Source organism: Xenopus tropicalis, chromosome 2, assembly GCF_000004195.4.
Source record: "Xenopus tropicalis strain Nigerian chromosome 2, UCB_Xtro_10.0, whole genome shotgun sequence".
Classification (NCBI taxonomy): Eukaryota; Metazoa; Chordata; class Amphibia; order Anura; family Pipidae; genus Xenopus; species Xenopus tropicalis.
In genome coordinates, this window is record NC_030678.2 from 104,495,032 (window position 1) to 104,512,315 (window position 17,284).

Below are 17,284 nucleotides of genomic sequence, written 5' to 3' on the forward strand. Positions count from 1 at the left end.
TCCGAATGACATACTTTGGACCACTGAGCAACAGTCCAGTGCTGCTTCTCTGTAGCCCAGGTCAGGCGCTTCTGCCGCTGTTTCTGGTTCAAAAGTGGCTTGACCTGGGGAATGCAGCACCTGTAGCCCATTTCCTGCACACGCCTGTACACGGTGGCTCTGGATGTTTCTACTCCAGACTCAGTCCACTGCTTCCGCAGGTCCCCCAAGGTCAGGAATCGGTCCTTCTCCACAATCTTCCTCAGGGCCGGGTCACCTCTTCTTGTTGTGCAGCATTTTCTGCCACACTTTTTCCTTCCCACAGACTTCCCACTGAGGTGCCTTGATACAGCAATCTGGGAACAGCCTATTCATTCAGAAATTTCTTTCTGTGTCTTACCCTCTTGCTTGAGGGTGTCAATGATGGCCTTCTGGACAGCAGTCAGGTCGGCAGTCTTACCCATGATTGCGGTTTTGAGTAATGAACCAGGCTGGGAGTTTCTAAAAGCCTCAGGAATCTTTTTAAGGTTTTTAGAGTTAATTAGTTGATTCAGATGATTAGGTTAATAGCTCGTTTAGAGAACCTTTTCATGATAAGCTAATTTTTTGAGATAGGAATTTTGGGTTTTCATGAGCTGTATGCCACAATCATCAATATTAAAACAAGAAAAGGCTTGAACTACTTCAGTTGTGTGTAATGAATCTAAAATATATGAAAGTCTAATGTTTATCAGTACATTACAGAAAATAATGAACTTTATCACAATATGCTAATTTTTTGAAAAGGACCTGTACATAACGAAGCACGTTATATCATATGTGGTGGGAATGTCCCTGTTCCGCCGAATTATGGAAACAAGTGTTCCAATGGATAAATAAGGAGCTCCAGTTGAATGTGCCAATTGCCCCTGAGACAGCACTACTGTTATATTTTCCAGAGCATGTACCTAATCATAACGTAAAATTCCTATTTCATGTATTTAATGCATCAGGAATGGGAATCAGGACATCCCTATGGAATGCAGCAAACAATACATGCAATAGAAGTAACAGCTACAATGGCAGCACATAATTAAAATAGGCTGAAAACCTTTGTTACTATTTGGTCAGTGTGGAATATATTCTGCACTAATAATCCATCAACAATCACAGAAGATATGCTGAAAATTTGCCCATTTTCCCATTTTCTTCCTTTTTTTTTCGAGTGACAGACCTGGTGAACTGTTTTTTGTTTTTATTGTTATTACTTGATAATTGTTATTTTGTAAAAACAAAAAAAAGGTATAAACCATTCATGTTTACCTAATTCTTGAGCGATAACGATCACTCACAAGCTTTCCTTCAACAACCCAAAACTGTAAGGTTTGGTTCATAAGGAATCAGAAAAAAATGAGTACCTTGGCAAGAAGAGAATGTATTATATATACAACTACAGCTGGAATGTGTTTATATGCAAAACTTTAATAAAGGTTGCTCAAGTTAACTTTTTTTAGTAATAGAATTAGCAACTTTTCAATTGGCCTTCATTTTATATTTTTTTTTGGGGAGTTTTTCAATTATTTGTCTTCTTCTTCTACCTTTTCCAACTGTCAGTTGGGAGTCACTGACCCCAGCAGCTAAAACTATTTAGCTACAATGACAATAACTACTACAATGTTGTAGTTAATGTCACTTTTTATCACTTTCTATACTATTTAGACGACTGCCTGGTTGCCAGGGTAAACTGGGCCCTAGCACCCTGATTATTGCCTAACCATTGTCATGACATCATAGGGAACAAGCACAGAATGTTTCTTTGTATCCTTCCAAACCAGTCACATTCTAACCACATAGATTATCAGATTCTTTAAACAGAATTGAACAGGCAAAACCAAATACTTTATACAACATAAACGCGGAATCCTATTATAAACCGCATATTATTATATTCAGCCCGTATACATACACACACACATTTCTACTATAGTGCGTAAGACTATGGAAGGCAGAGATTGTGTTACAAAAAAAGGTTCTTATCACTGTGAAATACAAAAAACTTTACATACATCTCCTATGGTCCAAAAGGCTAATTTTCTTTATACTGGGCCTTAGTTTATTTAAAAAGGCACAATGTAAGACATGGCTAATGTAATTCAGCATGCTGATAATGCACTAACTGCTTACAATGCAATATGGGATTGGGGAGTAAAGGGTAAATTAAAAGAGGCCTAAGGAGAGAAAACTGGAGAACATTAAACAAAGGTGGAAGGGTGCAAAGAAAATAAAGAAAATAGGAGAAAATGACACAGCAGAAAGTGAATGTAATGCAGTTTCCATTTAAGCCAGCTGTGGTAGGAATATATTTTAATGTGGTTAGAGGGCCTTCGACACCAGTTTGTCTGGTGGACCTAACTGCAAAATAAGGAAATGAACACAACTTTCACTATCAAAGTAGATGGTTGAATATAATCTGATGGACCATCTGCAATAGCATACTTTTTTATGGGCCCTAGAGTTTGCCTTTCATGCCATAGAACTCAGCCCATACTACAGTCTAATATATTGTTCTTACTGCAGATGGGATACTGTATGTTTCCATCAAACCTACAACAGGTTAAAAAGACAATGATCTCCAGTGCATGGGTCCTTAACATTACTTGGATAATATTATGATGTCAGTCTTGGATTATCTTTTTTTAATAACAAGTTGAGAAACTGTATTCTATTAATTCTTTTATAGAAATAAATGCTTATGTAGTGACTATAAACCCATGATGTAAGCTGTTTTGCAGTCCAGGTCTCATCTAATTCAAGGGAAATGATTGCCTTCCCACTACTACCAGCATACACAACCTGTTCTTGAGGCAGATACATGACTTACAATTAGAGAACACTAAACAAGCTCTATATCAGAGTTTCTAATAAAGTCCTCTATGAGGCCTTGGCTGCTCATACTAATACCTACTAATATCTTAGAAGCATATTTGTCAAATGTTGAAAATAATATGAACCTTAGTTAACAACTGCTGAATTTCACAGCTGCATTCTATTGAATATAAGAATGTTTGGGGGGCATACTTAGGGTAAACTTTTACTTTTGTTCAATATGTCCCCAAAAATCCTATCCTAATGAACAGAGAGTTTAGAAATTTACCTACAGTGATCTTTTGTGAGCTTTTACAAAAGAGCCTTATAGTGTCCTCAATGTACACACACTTTACTCTGCACCGATAATTCATAGGCCTTTCTAAAGAATTCTAAAGATTAATTTGTTACGCTGTGTAAAAAACACTAAAATCGCCACAGTTCAAGACAGGTACATTGACACATTAGTGACTGGTTGAGGGTCTAAATATCAGAATTTCATGCATCATGCCCTGCTTCTTCATTGCTTCTTGATTTGGTCTTCTCTCTTACAGAACAGTTACTTTGCACATGCTTTCAAGAGATGAAGGGGGATATTTAACAAAAAATATTCAACACAGCGTTTCACTTTTACAGGTTTGGCAGGGGTATGTTTGCCAAAGGGTGAACATTTTCATTTTGTGCCAAGCTCTTTTGAGAGATTTACCCTATAGTCTCACACACAGATTCTAATGGACAGTCTTAATTGCAGCGACCCCAGGAGCTGATTGCCACTCTTATAATCGATGGCGTGTAACAGCCTGGTTTCAAATTATTTCTTTAGGATGTCTATATTGCAGACAGACATAAACATTGCTAAACTATGAGACAATGTGAAGTAAAAAACTGTAATCTAGTGTAATCTATGCCTTTGTAGTGTATCCTTCCAAAGGAGCAATAAATATTATGAGGTGATCCTGCGGGTGGGCCCCCTTTGATCTCTTGTTTCATTTCCCTACACAGCCATCACTGTGTGGTATGAATAAATATTTAAGAAAACCTAGCTAATGTATTCAGATAAAAAAAACATTTTATTACATGTATTTCCAGACATAGGGAGAAATGTAGATATACACAGGACTGCTATTCCATTTATAACAGTTTCAGGTTTAGTGTAATTGTTTATGATTTTTAAATGTAGAACAGCACTGCCAAATACGTGCTGCAGAAATAAATGATGCTTGATAAAGGGGTCACATTGCCCCGAAACGTTGCACCTCCGCAATAAAACTTTTAAAAGGGTTTTACCCTTGTTTGTAGTCCTGAGTGCCATTTGCTTTTTTTGTTGCTGCAGTGTATTTGGAGGGTGCCGATCCCTCTAGCAGTGTGCACCGGACAAAAAATTTTTTGGAGTGTTAGGGTGTGCGGATAAGGTCTCTGTGGTGCAGAAATAAATGATACAATCTATTTAAATGGTAACTACTGTCAAATACACATATTCCCAGTATTTTAAGTCATTCTTCTATTTTGTATTTCCATTGTTCTTATCCTATGCTGAAGTATGCTGTCACTAGTGGGAAGCTCAATCACAGGATGGTGCCCAAGCACTCGCTTCATAACAATCCAGTCAAGGAAGTTGTGCTGCCCCTTCCTTTATTATTGCTCTTGAAAGGTCCATAGGTGTCATTTCCTGGACAGCATATTTACAAGCTGCTGTAAAAGCTTCATAGAGTTCTAGCCTGGGATGATTATATAAGCAAACAGGTAGAATGGCATTGGTCTAAAATAAGTAGGTGGCAGCCTTGCTGGGGAAAATGCTTAGTAAATGTTCCAAATCTATAAACAATTTTATGATTCTGGAGTAATGTCCTGAAAAGTTTCAGAATGTTGAGAAATGCTTCAACAGAGGGAAACCTTGATTTTTTACTAGACACTAGAACAATATGCCATCTGATCAATCTGCTTTTGTATTCATTTATTTTTTTACCTTTTAGGGCCATGGAAGACAAAATATGCAATTCTGCAAAGGTTACGGAACTGAACGATCAAACAAAGCACTTGAATTAACGACTGTGACAGTGAAAATGAAGACTAGTTGTTTGGGCTATAAGTGCACAAAAGTTCTAATCCCCTTTATCCTCCAGATGTGCTTCATGTTGGAAAGTTGAAAGGTTATATGCTACTTTGAATTTTCTGCTCTGGCTGCTTTGGTTTCAAAAGAAAATCTCAACATTAAAACGTTTTAAAACCAATATATGAGCTTCCTGTCTGTATTTAATTACCTTGAGCAGCTAAGTATCAGGAGACTATTAACATGTGCATTGCCAAAGCAACCTCTAGAACATTAGTATCAAGCAAGATATTTTAACAACACATAGGTGGTTATTCCTCTGTACCATTTAGAGGATATTATGCTGTCATTCATTTGGATATAGGTATAGCACAAAGTATACTACATACATGCAGTACATTTGTAGTGTTTATTTCTCTTTAGAGGGTCAAGTAGAATTTAGCAGCCTAATAAATTGTAGAACATGTTGACCAACCCCAATTGTTGCAGCTCCTGCTGTATTTTGTACCAAGAAGAGACATGCACAAGGGAGGGTGATACTCTCTACCTCACATATACCTCATTTTACTTATTTTAATATGGGGCATTTTCAAAGCTGTGCCTCCTTTTTAGATAAAGGGAGTTTGTGTTTGTTTTCCCCTTCATAATTAAATGGAAAACATAGTTATCATTAGATAGCAAGTTTTTTCTCATGAAATAGAATCTAGCTTAGAGAGGTTGTAAACCCAATCATAATGCTGCCCCACTGCGCCCCCTAGTTTTGCCATAGAAGTTGCCGAAAAACGTAATTATAGATACAAGGAAATTCACCAATGAGAATACTACTGACCAAAAATATCATTATAAGTGCAAGAGAAGTGACTAATGAGATTGCTGAGATTCTCATTGGAGGATTGCTTGCATTTTAATGCAGCCGCTGACCCTGGAACAAGATGCCTACCATAGTGCTGGGAATCAGCAATCTCGTTGGTCACTTCTCTTGCACTTATAATGATATTTTTGGTTAGTAGAATTCTGGAAATTAAGTGGAAAGTTTTGGAAAAGTGTAATTGTGCAATATTGCTTTAAAGGACAAGGCAATGCAAAATATAATTTTTTGCATAATAAAAGAAACCTAAATTTTTAATTTTTTCATATTGGAAAGTTGCTTAGAATTTTGTTTTCTTTCATTATGCAAAAAATTATTTTTTGGTTGACATGCCCTTTAAAAACACATTCAGGAAAACATTCACATTCAGTTATTAATAGATAATATGAGAACATAAATAAGAAAACTACTGACATTTTTGCAAAATATCTACCTGCTCATAAGATAAGGAAGTGAGTGCTTCTTCCCCTGACATCACATCCCTCTCTTTCTCCGACCCCAGCCAAGCTTACTCCTGCCTTAACTGTTTCTAACTAATCATGGTTGCATGTGATTCTGCCAATATTTAAACATAAACCAGTGTAATCTGTGTGCTGGTCATTCGGATCCCTTGTCATGCAGCCCCTGCGTTTATAGCTCCAGGGCATTCCTAAAAAACAAAAGTAGAGAAATGCTTTGTGACATTGCTGACGTACAAAATTTGTTGAGAAAAATAAAGAAGGATTTTCACATTCCACCAATGAATCCTACTAAAAGTTTAAAATGTAAGCATTTTTGGGGACACTGATACTTAGCTTGAATTTTGTAGAGGGTGGAAATTTTTGCACTGGGATATGAAACAAAGGTCCATTTTTTATCATTTTTGCACTGGAATATGAAACAAAGGTCCATTTTTATCATACTGTATAACAATGAATGATATGTTTATGCTTCTGTCGCTGTTACTCATCCTTTATTAATGTCCTTTTCAGTCTAGTTATGGAGATTCAGTTATATCTGTAAAGTAAAAGTTTATTAGTTCAACCACATTTTAACAACCTCGACAAAAGCTGGATAGGAAAATATCATTGATTCCTCATTCTATCAATTAACAGTGTTATAATAAGGTAATATAGAAAAGTCAAATATTGTTATTTTTTAAGTTAAAAACATCAATATGGGTATCTTATGTACCTCAGAGATCTTCATCCAAGTACTGCTTGATAGAGCCACCAACAGGAAAGTGGGTAGCCCTTATGGATTTGTATGTTTGGGAAAGGTATATGGTGTGAATAAACATGGCTATGTTCACATAGGACAGTGGCAACTAGGGGCCACATTTTGTTATAAACAGTAGTATGCCTGCTTAGGTTAACCGAATAGTAACATTTTAACTTTACATCCATTTAACACAAAAGTACGTGTTATACTATTCAAAGAAAAGCCAAACGTTTTATAAATATATTCTAAACCCCCTAATTAATCAGTATACTGCTCCTTTAAAATAATGATGCCTTGGTAGGCGGAGACATTTAAAAGTTATTTGACATGATTGGTTACAAGCTTAGGATGGGCAGTTCAGGTAAGATGGTGATTATTAGTTGGGGCACCTACTGCCATAATTTTTCAGTGGTTATAAAAGATTGTTTTATTCTTGTTCTTTTAGTTTCTTCTTCTGTATCTTTGGTTTGAAGACAAGGCAAAATGGACAACTCAATATGACTACATGTAGCAAACTCCTTCCAAGAGGGAGCAGCCCCACTCTCACACTTTTTTACATTTATGATTAAAATCTCTCTTCAGCAACAGATGTGTTGTAACCCATATCCGTTCCAAAAACTGATACTGTACATATCCCTTTTATCCATTTACCCTTTTACCTTCTACAAAGTATTTATACGCTATTTCTGCAGATTTTGAGAAAAGATAACTTGCTTTAACCACAGATATGTGTAGTGTTGTTAAAAACATATTTCCTTTGGGAATATTTGCAAAGCAACACAACAAGGTTAAGCAAGAAAAATAAACATGCTGAGGCTAATCTTTCTTTTAAGAAATATTCAGCTGCAGTGGGATAACCCTCCAAAAGACTGAAGAACAAATATTTAAATTTGGAAAGATTCGTATCTACAAACATACATAGCAAAATGTACAGTTTTAAATAAAAATGTTCACAGATTTGCCAGTTGAAAAAAGAGATTCCCGCATATGTAATAAAAGACAATAAAAGTTTGCCCTTTCACAGTTGCCCATTGTGACAAATAAGATGTTTGCCTTTTAACAGGTGACCAATAAAAGCTGCCTGCTGATTGGTCGTTATAGGTGATTAGACCAGTTACAAACTTTGCACCAGGTTGTATATTATCTGTATGCACTTGAGATCAATATATTGACTGCTGCCACCAGCATTCTATCTTGAGGTATAGCAACCAAATCTCCCTAAAATTCAGTTCAGTGTTGCAAAATAAGAAGCAGTTCAACAAACAGCAGTTGTTGAGCCGCAGTACCAAACCCAAAATAAATACATCAATAGGGCTATGCTACATAGAGCAGTGTCACTCCATATTTTTTACAAAAGTTTTTAAACCACAGAACACCCACATTGTTGTAGAACATCTGTAACTTGAAGAGGCCTGAAACAAAAAAAGCAATATAAAAAGTTGTAAGCAAGGTGATTACTAATTGGTTGCCACAGAAAAAATGGGAATCATGTAGGCCAAAACACTTACTGCCATTTGTTGCAGCAATTTGGCTGAAGTCTTGCATTCCGTATTTACATCATTACATTACAACTTTGTACTCAACTTTACAAGCTGCTTAAAAGGAAACTATACCCCTAGAATGAATACTTAACCAACATATAGTTCATATCATATTAAGTGACCTATTAAAGAATCTTGCTAAACTGGAATATATCTATCAGTAAATATTGCCCTTTTGCATCTTTTCCCTTGATCCACCATTTTGTGATCAGCTGTGGGCTCCCTCAGAGATCACATGACCAGAAATAATGCAGCTCTAACTGTAACAGGAAGCAGTGTGAAAGCAAAAGGCAGAACGCTGTCCATTAATTGGCTGATGAAACCTAGCATGTATGTGTGCCTTGGCTTATTTGTGTGCACTGTGAATCCTATGATCCCAGGAGGCGGCCCCTTAGCATTTATAATAGCAGTTTACTATTTAGGATTACCCAATGGCGCATACTACTAAGAAGGTATATTTTTATGAAAATGGTTTATTTATATTAAGCAGGGTTTAACATATGAGCTGTTTTATGCAATATATTTCTTACAGTGACCTACATTATTCAGGGGTATAGTTTTCCTTTTAAATCACATGCTGCTGTAAGGGGATTTATTTTAGCCTCCTTTCAGTCATAGGATTCTTGCTGTTTGTATAACTGTGAATTACACATTATCAGGGATTCTTATCTAAATCACCAATTATTGCTTTAAACCCTGGAAATATAATATAATCTTATGCTTTTATTCATTCTGTTGTCATCTCTACTTTTCTTGCTTTAAACAAACCATTAGACTGCTGTGTGAGATAGGAAATGGATAGGTATATCAGATCACTGACTATTTCTAGGTGAAACCATAATCAGAGCACTGGAAAAATGCAAGCAGACAAATCTACCCCTAGGGGCACATTTACTAACCCACGAACGGGCCGAATGCGTCCGATTGCGTTTTTTTCGTAATGATCGGTATTTGGCGATTTTTCGGAAAATTATCGCGACTTTTTCGTTGCCATTCCGAATGTTGCGCAAAATCTGGCGATTTTTCGTAGCGTTAAAACTTGCACGAAAAGTCGCGCCTTTTTCGTAGCCATTCCGAAAGTTGCGCAAAATGTTGCAATTTTTTCGTAGCGTTCGGATTCATTCAAGCTTCAGTATCGTGACTTTTCTTGGGCCAGGTTGGAGCTGCAGGGTGCCATTGAGTCCTATGGGAGGCTTCCAAAATCATGCTAAGTCTGAAAGTTTCGCCCGTCGCTTACGAGCGCTCAATACGAAAAAGTCGCGACAAGATACGAGCGAATCGTAATGGCTACGAAAAACTCAAGTTTTTTCACGCAAATCGTATTGGTAACGAAAAAGTCGCGACAATTTCCGAAAAGTCGTAAAGGCGCCGAAAAAAACGCAAAAAATACGAAAAAGTCACAAAATGTTTGTTTTCCAATCGGAATTTTTCCAATTCAGATTCGAATTCGTGTCTTAGAAAATCAGCCCCCTAGTCTTGTACTTGCCATTGACTTGGCTTGTACTAGAGCTTTTAAAATATTTACTTACAATTTCCCTAGGAGCACCATACCTCAATGCTAACTTGATCAGCTACCGTTGCATGTGTGTCTTTTGTGTTAGTATTAAACATTTACAAGGGAGATGGCTGAGACCGGTAGGGTGTCTTCATACCCTTAAACCTCTAGGGAGCCTCCATCTAATAGATGTAATTTGCAGTATAACTGTGATGGCCTCTCAGGAATCTTTAAGGGATTAATCCTATTTATAAGCTAATTTATAATACTATAGCATATGGGGCTGTAGATATTGAAATCACGTGACAAGTGTATGTACCAGAGCTTATGAAAACATGTATCTCTTTTTTCAGGTAACTATCTTCTGATACTTGGTGCCGATATACGCATAAAAACACGAGAGAATGTAAAGTCTTGCATTTTTATGCTTATTTTGGCTACATGTGCCTGCACCAGCGCATATCTCATTCATTTGTGTGCAGGCACAGGTAGGGCACATTTAAAGTAGCGGGTCGTATTCTCTGCAAGTGTTTTTCGACTTGCAGAGAATACGCTACGTCTGACATCAGCCTAACATAGAACATAAGAGGGGTAATTTTAGTGATGCAATGAATCCCGGATTTGGTTCGGGATTCGGGCCGAATCCAGCCTTTTCTTGATGGATTAGGTTACGGTCCCCTTAGTGCTTGTGTACTGAGCAACTGCGGTGGGGGATTTTGGTGCAGCCTGAACCTTGCAATTGGGAATATTTCATTTCAACTACCAGCCTGCAGGGTGCAAAGTGCAGAAACATAGTAGTTTGCACCCTGCCCTGTACATGCATAACATGCTAAACTCCTCTAATTCTTAAGAACTTATTAGACCTTTGGGGCTCTTACAGACAAGCATTTGTGTCTGATCTCTGCCCTGCCCTTTGAGTATTTCATGTGTTCCACTGTAAGGCATCGCCTGAAGAAATGCAGTGCTATATTTTCTATGTAATTGTTCTCACTGTGACACACACACACAAGCACCAAATGCAGCTGGAACGCATCAAGTTTTATTCCACCTGCTTGCCTGTGCGATTAAATGTATGAAAGATCCACCTTAAGGAACAGCATGATGAAATCCTAGTCTGTAAGAGCCCTAAAGCAATCAAATAATTTTTGTCATATTGGCACATTTGAAAAAGAGGCCTTAATAAACATCAGAATTTATTTATTTACACAATTTTCCTGTCAGTCAGTAAAGTGTTATTAAATGTTAAAAAAGTCAAAACTTCCATCTGGATTGCCTAGTTCAAATTTTCTGAAATATGACTTCTTAGTTGAAGTAGTAAAATGTTACAGAAATCATATTATTTGAAAAGCAAAATCTTCAACAAATACAGTATATCATGTACCCCTATGTCAGGTGGTAAGGCCAAGTCTGTCTGTGCGGCCTGACACCCCCCCCTCTGGCAAAAGGTGCACAGTGCAGCCATAGGAGGTGTGCTTTTGCACCCAGATTGTGCCCAGGGAAATTGTAAATAACCCCTAATGTTTTGGACAGTTAGGCAATTACCTGTTCTTCCTTGCTTTTCCTGTGTATTGGTATAGCACATCTCAGCAGCCTTTAGCTAGCCATATTGGATGGAAATCAATATAAAGGAATATGTGGCATGGGGAAGAGGAACAGTATGAAAAGGGATATGTAAGGGATATTACTGACATTTTTTAATAATTGTTTTCAGAGGTGGGCCTAGGGTTGGAGGACCCCAAGGCGATCACCCCCCACCCCTAAACAATGCAGCTGTCATGCATCCCTCCTCCACTCCCGTGATTGTGCCTGTGCCGATTTCCAGTTTCACAAGCGAAATCAGACTGGCCAAATTTAGGACTTCAGACTGACCAAAACTTGGGGCAGGCAGGTAAAGAGGTAAGTGCCCATTGCCTTAAGTGTGTGCCTCTTCTGTCTACCCTTAGTTCTAACCCAGATTGTTTTACAGGCTTGGGAGATAAAAAATGGTATTTTACAGGAACCTTTTCTTTTCCTGCACCAGTGGAGAAAACCCTGTAACTCCCCTGACCCACTTCCATTGATATGTATGAACAGTATGGGGCCCATTTACTAAGGTTTTTTGGGAAATGTTTTTTTTCTCGAGATTTGTGTGTATACAATTGTTTCTTTTTTTTCTTGAAAAAATTTGTATCATTCTGAGCATAAAAAATGTGTATAATTTTTTTAAAAACCATGAATGTTTAAGATTTATAAAACTTTATGTGACTTTTTTAAACTGACAAAAAGTATGCCAGGTTTAAGCTGCCAAGAACCATTGAGTGCTATGGAGGCTTTTAATACTCAAATTTTTAGAGTTCTATTTTAAAAAACACAAGAAATAAAATAGTCAGTAACAGCCTTTCCATGACACATTTTCAAGAGGAAGTTAACCACATTTTTGTTTTCTATTTTCCACACTTTCAAGGTGAAGTTAATCAAATCATTGTTTTCTATTTCACACATTTTCAAGGGAAAGTTGATCACATAATTGTTTTCTATTTCACATATTTTCAAGGGGCAGTTAATGACATCATTGTTTTCTATTTCACATAGCTAAAGGTGAAACTTAAACACTTTACTGTGTTCCAAAAATGAGCGATAATACTCCTAAAATGGCCTTTATAGCACTTTAGGAAAAATAAAGAGGATTTGTGGAAATAAATTTCAAGACAAAAAGATTGAACATTTTGCATAAAAATAACACAAAATGTGAAATTTTTGGATGATCAACTTACAAATTATAGTGACTATTAAATACATAATTGATCAAATGTTTTTTAATCAAAAAACTCTCAGACATTTAAGTGAGTTTCTAAAAACAAAAAAAATCAGATTTTTAGTAAATCTGCCCCTATGTGTCCCCACTTGGCTTTATATACTCCTGGTAGTAGCAGTGGGTCAACTGATCTTGCCAGAATTCAAAGCATCTGCATCACAAAGTACACAATCCTAATCAGGTAAGAATAATCCTACAGGTAGGTCCCTATACAGGAACGACGGGACTGCCCGACCGATATCTGGCCTGAAATCGTCCAGATCTCGATCGGCAGGTTTAAAAATCTCATTGAATCTACTACTTTTCTTATACCCGTCATTATAATTCGATCGTTTGGCCCCAGGGCCAAACGATCGAATTAGCCTGGATTCTCCCGATATCAGCGGATCTTAAGGTGTATGGCCACCTTTACCCAGATAAAGGATTTACTTAATCTAACCACATCCACAGGCACCAAAAACATTTTGACATTTTTTTTAGAAAAGATATTTTTCAGTGGTTACAGATACATTGACCTAAAATACAGTTTTACATACTAGAATTCCCAGTACAGTAATATATGTTTATAGGAAAATATATTTTCTTGGTAGTGTCTATTTTCCTGGTAGTGTCTGTCCCCAGCATCCTCTGTTATATAGACAAACACATGAATGTTTCTGATAGCACAGCAGTACACTATGCGCCAATATTATGATGATAAATGGTAAGAGTGCTTTCATAGAATACAGTATTTATTGGCAGGCAGAAAAAGAAGTATTTTTATTTCCTGCTGTCTCATTCTAGAACTGTCGTCCTTTTCACTCATCTTCAAGACTCATCCGAAAATTCCACATTTCAATGGAGCATTTCATCTTCAGAAAACATAATGCGTGTGCTGCCCTCTTGAAATGCATTTACTTTCCATCTCGGCCATGCACTATAAACCTAATACACTTACAGAGCCTGTAAATCTCTCCACACGCCCACTGCAACTCCAAGATTTTCTGTAGAAAGATCTCTTACTTTCAAGCTATTTTTTTTATGTTTCATGATATTATCTGTGAATAATATTATAATTTGTTATATCCTGACACTTCCTTCTTTTTGCAAAATGCTCAGTTTATGACTGTGCCTTATCAATAAAAATATGAATGCACTGGGAATCTGGGAGACATCTCAAGCCTCCAGTGTCTGGCAGTGATAGAATCTGACATACCATGAATCATTTGGCAGCAGGGGTTCTAGAACCCTGTCAACTTTCTTCAGACGTTTGAGCTATTTTCTATTTTATTTACTGGCTGTAGGATAATCATTGGTCTATGGCTAAATTGCATGAATATAGTAATATAGCTGTTATTTGTACTCTCTTACTCTGCACTTCTCTTTCCAAACATGACAGTATGGTATAACCGGAATAATTTCTGTCAGTTTGGTAAGTGAACCAAATTGCAATATAGTGTGACTTGGTGATAATACAATGGTTTTATTTAAAAGGAAAATTATGCCTTTAGAATGAATACTTAAAGGGGACCTGTCACCCTAAGAAATAGTTAGTTGAGCAAAATAAAACTTACTTACTTTATATAAATAATAAAAATCTTGTTTCCTTCCGTCTTGGAATTACTCAATTAAAGCAAGCAGGCAGGCACCATTTTGTGGACACTGTTATGAAGGCAAGCTGTGTATCTTGCCAAAGACTTGTTTATGTGCCAGAACGGGGGACCAGGTGCCCATGCCCATGCACAGGATACACAATTAGATGGTGAGGAGGGAGGGGAAAAGTGAGATGTGCAGTGACATGTACATAGTACTGAACGGAAAGCTAAAGTTATTGTCTGCCCCGCCTCTATGCCTAAGGCATAGAGGCGGGTCAAGCATTACATGATTGACAGCTGGGATTTTTAAAGGCCTTTATAATGGGTTAGGATGTGTTAAAGGAGAAGGAAAGGCTAAGTCACTTGGGGGTGCCAAAATGTTAGGCACCCCCAAGTGACTTAGATCGCTTACTTTGTACCCCGGGCTGGTGCCCCTGTTAGGAGAAAAAAGCACCAGCCCGGGGTACCTGTAGGAAGCGCTTCCTCCTTCCTTTTTTCTCTGCCAACGAAATCCGTGGGCTGGCGCATGCGCAGTAGAGTGAAAAGCCGACTTTCTTGTTTAAGTTCGGCTTTTCACTCTACTGTGCATGCGCGCGCAAGCGAATAGGAAGGAGGAAGCGCTCGCTGCTACCCCGGGCTGGTGCTGTTCTCTCCGTACAGGGGCACCAGCCCGGGGTAAAAGGTAAGCGATCTAAGTCACTTGGGGGTGCCTAACATTTTGGCACCCCCAAGTGACTTAGCCTTTTCTTCTCCTTTAATATAAAAATGAATTTTGGTTTCATGTTTAATTTGAAAAGGACTTTTATTATACAGCTTTTTATGTCTGGGTGACAGGTCCTCTTTAACAAACAGATAGTTTATATCATATAAAGTGGCCTATTAAAGAGTCTTGCCAAGCTGGAATATATATGTATCAATAAATATTTCCCTTTTACATCTTTTCCCTTGAACCACCATTTTGTGATGGGCTGTGTGCTCCCTCAGAGATCACCTGACCAGCTCTGTTACAGAGAAAGGTGTGGGAGTAAAAGACAGAACTTTGCCCATTCATTGGCTGATGTGACCTAACATGTATGAGTGCCTTGGCTTGTATTTATGCACCGTGAATCATATGATCCCAGGGGGCAGTCCTTGGTAATTAAAGGAATACTGTCATGGGAAAACATGTTTTTTTCAAAACACATCAGTTAATAGAGATTCTCCAGCAGAATCCTGCATTAAAATTTGTTTTTCAAAAATGTAAACAGATTTTTTTTTTATATTTAATTTTGAAATTTCATATGGAGCTAACCATATTCTGTATTTCCCAGGGAGCCACAGCCATGTGACTCGTGTTTTGATAAACTTCAGTCAGTGTTTACTGCTGCGCTGAAAATTGGAATAATATCTCCCCTCCCTTTTCCCTCCCAGCAGCTGATCAGCAGAACAATGGGAAGGACGCAAGATAGCAGCTCCCAGTAGATATCAGAATAGCACTCAATAGTAAGAAATCCAAGTCTGGCTTGGGACTCCTCCAGTAACATGGCAGTAGGAGAAACATTATTATATTATATTATAGCTAAAAAAATACATTTGTTGGTTCAAGAAATGGTAGAATGAAATGGTAGAGTGAATTATTTTACCTGTCACCTTAATAAATAATTCCATTTTATATCATGTTAGTTGAACAAAATAGACTTTATTTATACTAAAATAATTATTTAAATCCTGTTTCCCTGTTGCAAACAGGCAACTGCCATTTTGAAAACACTGATATTAAGATAAACTTTGCATCATCCCAAAATCTTGTTTATGCTCCACATTTTGGAACTTGCTACCTATGCACATGTACAACAACATGTTAAATGGAAAGTGAAAGTAATTTCCGGCCCCGCAATATATGATTGACAGCTCAGATTTTAAAATACATTTACAACAGGTATGGATGTTTTCATAGAAAACATAATTTTGGTTTAGTGCTTCATTTGCAAAGAACTGTTTTTAAACAGTTTTTTATGTGTGGGTGACAGGTCCTCTTTAAGCAACATATATACTTCTGGAGGCAATTAAATACAGCATGTAGGATAGACGTAGTGCAGGCAACAGTGGTTGTGGAACAGAAATACAGCAGGTTTTAGTAACACATGCTTGTGGAAAAGATATTGTGTATGAAGCACTTGTATGGGGCAATGTGTAGGAGGGCCATTACTTTCACCCAGCAACATGCTTTTCAAACAATATGCAATATGCATATGTATTTATCTTCTTTTTATAGGTAGTGAGTACAGGGAAGGTCATATGTGTTTAAAGTAATACTGCTGAGTATACAGCTGCTTGTGGGAGGGACAAACTCTTTAGTTTCTGTAGAACCATGATACTGGGGCAGATGTCCAGACTGCAGCTGGTAGGCCACAGTTTGGATGCTCCAGTTCTCCTTACCAATAATTAAGGGGCCCTTCAGAACAGTAGATTGGGAACATCTACTCTAAAGCCCTCCAGGCTGGCTTTGAATTACAGAATAAGCTGGAGGATCACAGACAGGACCATTATATATTCCACTGGGTTTTTCTATTTCCATGACTCAAGTAAAGTTTAGAGAGTCTTTCAGTTTAAATAAAATCCTTCATCAAAATATATCTAATACAGGGTCTATTATAATTATATTCTCACAGTTGGTCACTTGCCACATAGTTTTCCATGTGAACAGTAATGCCAAGTAATGCCAAGGTTACTACTCTTGTTACTGTCCATTCATATACCTATTGCAGCAAATAACTTACTCTATCACTTGCTGCAATAGTTCCCTATGTGGCCAAGTACTGGCTAATATAAGCCGCCAAGTGTAGAAAACTAAAGTTCCCCATTGGGATATTTACACTAATGCAGATACAATTTTTACATGCATGTACTCGGATTAATTCATATATCATTATCTTTTTTCTGTAGAAATCACATTAGCA